Genomic DNA, 7,362 nt, shown 5'->3' with positions numbered 1-7,362 from the left:
TCTTTCATCAGGTATGGGAATTTTTCTGTCATTATTTCTTCTGATTGGCTTTAAACATCTTGCTCTCTCTCTTCTTCTGGCACCCCCATAATTCAAATGTTGGTACGCTTGAAGTTGTTCCAGAGGCTCCTTACACTATCTTCATACTTTTGGATTCTTATTTCTTTTTGTGCTCTTCTGGCTGGGTGTGTTTTGCTTCCTCATATTTCAAACTGTTGATTTGGTTCTCGGAATCCTCTACTCTATTCTTGAACCCCTGTATATTATTTTTTATTTCAGTCAGTGCATGCTTAATTTATGACTGGTCCTTTTCTATTTTTTTGGGGGGGGCAATCCCACTAAGATTCTTGAAAGTCTCACTAAGTCCCTTAGAGGTTTCTGGAATATTCTTGAGTAACCTATAACCATGGTTTTGAACTCTATATCCAATAGTTTGCTTTCTTCCATTTTTTTTCATTTGTGTCTTGTTGTGTTTTTTTTCTTCTGTCTCCACATTTTGGCTGCTTTCCCGGGTTTGTTTTTATTTATTGGGTAGAGCTCTATGTCTCCTTGAGTTGATAGAGTGGCCTTGTGTAGTTGGTGTCTTATAGGGCCCAGTGGCTCAGCCTCCCCAGTCACCTGAGCTGAGAACTCTAGGTGCACCCCTTTGTGCACAGTCTTGTAGTTGAGACTTGATTGCTGTTGGTGTCACTGGGAGGAATTGACCTACAGGCCAATTGGCTGTGGGGACCAGTTGCAACTACAGTGGGAGAGCTCCTATGCAGGAGACAGCCCTATGAAGCAGGACTTGCTTCAGTGGGGCTTTGGTGTTCACTGAGTCTTCCCCTTGCATGCATCTCTTATGGAAGTGTAGAATTATAATCTGGTATGGTCTGACACTGACCACTGGGTATACTGGTTCTTGGGTCTCCAGGGAGGTGTAAAGTCAACCACTGCCTGGGGCCACCCAGCAGGAGCTAAAGAGAGATCTGCATATTCTTCCTTTTTATATTAGGTTTGAAAGTGCCCAGATAAGGTTCAGCTATGAAACAAATGAGGCTGGTGCCGGGTCTTGGGCCTTTTATTGATAGGTTTGGGGCTCCCTGACCCAGCTGCAACTTGTCTGAGAGATTTTAGCCTGAGTAAGGACAGGCCATTCATATGCAAAAGTCACTGCACACAGCGTGGGTGGGGTTGTAAATTGGTAAAGGCAAGGTCTTAGGAAATCATCAGGGTGAAGCAAACAGAAATGTCTGCCAGTCAGCCCTGCTACCAGGGAGGTCCCAGCATAGGAACAATGATCCCTATGAGCAATTCTGTCTGAGAGAAAGTTGCCCCAATATCCTGCCCTGATGCCAGACAATCTGTTCCTCCTCATATGTGTCTCTGTCCCCCAAAGCCTTGCCCTGGTTCTGGAACTCAGAGTAAGCAGGCTTTTTACATTTAGTTCATGATGCTAGCCTTGTAAGAGGAACAGCTGGATGTCCAGCAGCCTCTGTGTCACTGAGCCCCAATGCACACTAGTCTTTACAGCCTATAATTACAGGGACTTCCCTTCCCAGCTCTGGGACCTTAGGTTGGAGGTCCAGGGTGGGGCAGGGACCCCTTGCTCTTTTGGGCAGCTTCCACAGAGACGATCTCCCTTCTAATTAAAAAAGTGGCACACGTCCGTACCAGACCAGCTGGTTCCTCACCTCCACACCTCATACCAGTCTCAGTGTGCTTTCTTCTTTACTTTTCTACCACTCCTTGTAATACTTCCATTCAGCCAGCTTTCTGGTGGTTCTGGATGATGGTGGTTCTGTATTTTAGTTGTAATTTTGATGTGGTTGTGGGAGGCAGTGAGTACAGTTGCTTACCTATGCCACCATCTTGGTTTCTCCATATAATTTTTATTTAAATGTATTTATTTACATTTTAGAATGTAATGTAATAAAATTATTTAAAATTTAAAAAGAATTATTTTAAAACCAAAATTTAAAAATTACATTGTTCTAAGACATAATTATAGTTTATTCAATTAGACACCTCATTTATTTTATTGTTGTGGAAATTTAAAGATATATACGTAGCAATATTGATTTTCTGCATTGGAATATGTTAATTAACTCCTTATGTTACAATCCTTTCTATTTTCTTTTGCAGTTTTCTTATTCTTTTTTGTTTTTTTTCTTTTATTTTTAAAAATATTTTTACAATATATTTTTAGTGATTTCAGAGAGGAAGGGAGAGGGAGATAGGAACTTCAATTACAGAAAAGTGATTTCAGAGAGGAAGGGAGAAGGAGATAGGAACTTCAATTACAAAGAATCATCAATAGGCTGCCTCCTGCATGCCCCTAATGGGGGTAGAGTCTGCAACCCCAGCATTTGCCCTGACCTGAAATCAAACCATGACTGGCTCATAGGTCAACACTCAAACACTGAGCCACAGAGGCTGGACCATTCTTCACTAATTCTGCAAAAAATAAAATTCAATTTTCAACTTCCAATTCATTTGGGGTATATATCTTGCATAACTATTATTATTATTTTGTTGCTGTTAATCCTTGCTTGAGGATATGCCCTTTATTGATCTTTAGAGAGAGTGGAAAGAGGATAGGGAGAAGAAATGAGAGAAGGAGAGAGATATCAATGTGAGAGAGACATGTCAATTGGTTTACCTCCCACTTGCACCCCAACCAGGGATGGGATCAAACCCACAACCCAGGTAAGTGCCCCTGACCTTGAATCGAACCTGCAACCCTTTGGTGCCCAGACCAATGCTCTAACCGTTTAGCAACACCAACTAGGGCTTGGCCATATTATTTAATGATACATATTTGTGATATGAATGTATGTATGTGCGCATGTGTGAGTATAAGATATATATACCTTGATGTAGGCATATATATATCTATACCTTGATGTAAACGTATTTGTTTACAAATATGTACCCTATATAATAAAAGTCTAATATACTAAGTGTCCAGTTGTTCGATCGGCCATTCAAAGTGTAATGTGCTAATGATATGCTAAGGCCGCTCAACTGCTCGCTGTGACATACACTGACCACCAGGGGGACAGACAGTCGACTGGTCAACCAGTCACTATAACGTGCATTGACCACCAGGGGGCAGACAGTCAACCAGTTGACCAGTCACTATGATGTGATCTGACCACCAGAGGACAGGTGCTCTGACTGGTAGGTTAGTTTGCTTCTGGGGTCTGGCCAATCGGGACTGAGCAACATGGCCCGGACATGCCCTGGATCCCTCCTGCAGTCCCTCCCTAGCTGGTCAACCACCTGCGTCCCTCCTTGGCCCTGATTGTGCACCAGTAGGGTCCCTCAGCCTGGCCTGTGCCCTCTCACAATCCAGGACCCTTCAGGGGATGTCAGAGAGCTGGTTTCAGCCTGACGGTGGAACGACCGGTCGCAATGACACATCACTGACCACCAGGGGGCAGACGCTCAGCACAGGAGCTGCCTCCTAGTGGTCATTGTGCTCCCACAGGGGGAGTGCCACTCAGCCAGAAGCTGGGCTCACAGCTGATGAGTGCAGCGGCAGTGGTGGGAGCCTCTCCTGCCTCCACAGCAACGCTAAGGATGTCCTATTGGGAGGGGGCCTAAGCCAGCAGTCGGACATCCCCCAAGGGCTCCTGGACTGCGAGAGGGCACATGCCAGGCTAAGGGACACCCCTCACCCAAGTGCACAAATTTCATGCACCAGGCCTCTAGTATAAACATAATAAACTATAGATGTTCAACTTTAAAACCTTGTATTCTATATTATTTTTTTTCTACATTAATTTTTTATTCCAGAATAGCATAGAACTACAAACTAGGTACTTAAATCAATACACATTTATCTTACCATTTCTGAAGGTAAGGAAACAGGGCATGAGTCATCGCTGGGTTTTTTGCTGTAAGTCTTACCAGACGTATGTCAAAGTGTTGGCTGGGGCTGTGTTCTCATCTAATGTGTGTGTCCCTCAAGCGCATTTAATTGTTGCAGTTCCCTTGTAATTGTAGGAATGAAGTCTCCATTTGTTTTTCCCCCCCGAGTGTCTGCTGTGGGCTGCTCAGCTCCTAGACCTTGCTACTTGACTCTCACAGCACGGCAGTTTATTTCTTTACAACCAGGAGGAGAATCTCTCTCTAGTCTGGTGTGATGGACAGTCTTTCTGACATAATCATATAATAATCAGAGGAGCTTTTATTCCATTATATTTACAATTTGCCCTCATACCCAAGAAGTGGAAGTTATTCAGTTGCATACACCAGATTAGAGAATCCCAGAGGAGAAAATCCCAGAAGCCACCTTAAAGTCTACCTATTTATGTGACTGGAGATGAGTCTTTTTACATAGAAGAAAATGGCTCTCTAGGATAATGAAATAATCTTTAAAAACCTCCCTGAAAAAAAATTTAAAGCCATATTATGGGTATTATTTTGCACTATATTTCAATATATTATTACATATTAGTCTATTAATCATCTACACAAAAGAGAATGAGTGGTATTATGGGCTTCCTGAAGTTACTCTATTTTTCATGGATTCTACAGTGAAGATCAAGTGAATTAAAGCAAATAAATAAATAGGGTTATTTTTCTTTGCTTTTTTGTAAAAAAAGAAAATGCTTTCCAAAATTCCTGTGGCAGATTCTGACTGTGTCTTTTTCTAAGCCCTCTGCAATGGAATTGATTTAAAATTCTTTTGTGGCAACAAATCCCAGCTCCCTGAAACCACCTGCCTTTACAGATGAAGAGAGCTTAGGTGAATGAGAGGATACCTGAAAGGAATGTTTTGTTATGAAAATGCCAATGATTTTAATGTAAAATAATCCAAAGCTATCAACATGGTAATATAGTACATATGAATTTTTTAAAAAGACAACTAGAAAGGGGTTATTAATATGTAGATACTATTAATTCATGGTTCTCTAAGTATAAAGCATCATATATTTCAGTTTTGTATTGCTTCTCTTTAAGGGGATGGTGATTAGAGTTCCATTATGCCTAAAAGTGACCAAAAGTATGCTACTGTCAAAATAACCCCAGTTCATTAAGAAAGTGTAATATAATTAAATATAGGATAATATGTTAAAAGCACCAGACCTAATACTAGAATACTCATTGCTGCTATTTCTAGTCATGTCCTTTTTTTTTTTTTTGCCTAAATGAATGTCCTAGTTTAGTAAGAAATAACCAGACAACATCAAAAGATCAAAAGTATTTGAAGCATTGACTGATGTCAGAGCAGATCCAACAGGTTAGTAAAAGATAAAAGCTGCATGAGAGTTTATAGTTTTTAAAAGCTAAAGTAATACAGTAATCTAAAAATGCACTGTTCTCTCCACTTATTTGTGTACCATGATGATAGGTAATGTGAGTAAGAGACAAAAAATTTGAGAAAAATATATTTACATGTACATGCTTGGAATTCAGAAGAATTAAGACAATATACACTTAATAATTTTTACTAAGGTAGCAAGTTTATTTTGAACATCTTTGCATATTTTGATATCTTATATCTCTCATAAACAAAATATTATTTTAGTTTATTACTCTATTCCTCAGACAGTGTTTGTTATACATGATCAAAACGTATCTCATTAGAGAGTGACACTGCTTTGCATTAGTTGTACTCAAAGCCTCCTTGGGCATTATACAAAAGAAAAAGCAAATGACAGTTGGTGTCAACACTAAACAGCTTAGGGCAAACTATTTCCTCAAAACCTATGTAATTTAATTGAAATGCAATATTTCATGAATATTAGAAAAGTAGGCTTTATTAAAAATGGCAAGGAAAAGTGAATGCATGACTGTTTAGAGTAACGAGCAATACAAATTTATTCATTCAATACATCACTGAATTATTTAAAACTCAGCCTAAGCACAAGGTCATGGAATAATTTTGGCAAGTAGGCATTTTGCATGATGCATTTCCATAATTCCCCTGCATCTATAAAGTTAATCACAACTTTGGCATGGAGACCTTTTTCTTGTACTCAGAGAGCCAGATAAAGACTTCAATTCAAAATTAAAGCCAAACCAAACTATTAACACTTGACATAGAAAAAATATGTACATATGTATGAAGAGAAAGAATCTTAACTAGTAGCTTTAAGACCTGTAAACAAAATAAAAGAAAGTTGATCTTTCCATAACTCTAAATTTTTATTTTACTTCAGCAGAAGTGATGTGTAGAATAAATATTAAATTCTCAGACATTAATAGAATCTACATATTTATATAAAAGACTTTAAATCAATCCTCTTAGTAAGTCACTGCAGTAATCATTGAAGTTCTTCATTACTGTTGCAGTGTTTTTGATCTGTAGCATTTCCTTCTGATCCTCCAGCATCTCTTTCTTTCTGCTTATAGTACCAACCTGTTCTTGCATAGTGTTCACTTTTTTCATTAGAGTCCTTAGACATCAATCATAGTTATTAAAATTCCTGGTCTCCACCATCTCGGTCATATCTGTGTCCAGTTCTGTAGCTAGCTAAGTCTCTTCAAAATGGGCTTGTTTGCCTTTTAGTGTGCCTTTTACTTTTTTTTGTTGAAAGCTGGATATGAAGTGCTGGGTTAAAGGAATGGAGGGACATAGACCTTTAGTGTGAGGTTCGGTGTTTATGGGGCAAGAAATTATAAACTGTGTTTGCTGTCAGCTGTAGCTGTAGGGGTCAGGGCTAAAAGTTTTTCCTGTGTGCTTGTTTTTGTCTCCCTATTATATTTGGGTTCCCCTGTAGATGTCTTAAAGAGAGACTGAAAAGTGCAGCTCTTCAGTTATCTTCTGTTGTTATACTGCAGCACTACTGATGTGGTACCAAGGCCTGGGGAATGGAAAGCATATTAGGATCCTATGGTCAGCGTTTCAGTGAGCTCTGCTCCTGGGCTGTGATCTTCAGAAGCACTTCTCACCTTAGGGGAGACAGGAAGACTGGATAGGGCTGGAGTAGGGGATTGCCCTTCCCCCAGGTCAGTCAGGATCTGGTCAAACCCCAGTTGGTTAGGCTCTGGTAAAATGGTGTCTGTGGAGGGAAGCCTTGTTAAAAAGAACAAAATGCTTTATTTAGGCTTACCTCAAAGTGGCTACTTTCCCCTTTCCTGTGCGAGAAATAGGGAATTTTCCCTCAATCTTCACTGCAAGATCATGGTAGTCCTCTTAGAAGTAAAACTTTCAAAAGTATGAGGCCCACAGATCAGATGCCCCTTGAATGTCTACCTCCCAAACTTGCCACACTGGACCTCTAACATTTCATCAGTTATAGATTGGTATTCTTTCCCCTTCCGCCAATTCAGATAAGGTTCTGCTAAAGTGGTTTCCCCAGAAGTGTTAGCATTTGTTACTTCAGGAATGTTTCAGAATGGTTCCGTTGTCGTCCATTCTGATGGAGG

The sequence above is a fragment of the Myotis davidii genome, unplaced genomic scaffold (assembly GCF_000327345.1).
Source record: "Myotis davidii unplaced genomic scaffold, ASM32734v1 scaffold742, whole genome shotgun sequence".
In the NCBI taxonomy this organism is placed as follows: domain Eukaryota; kingdom Metazoa; phylum Chordata; class Mammalia; order Chiroptera; family Vespertilionidae; genus Myotis; species Myotis davidii.
This window is presented reverse-complemented; position numbering follows the sequence as displayed.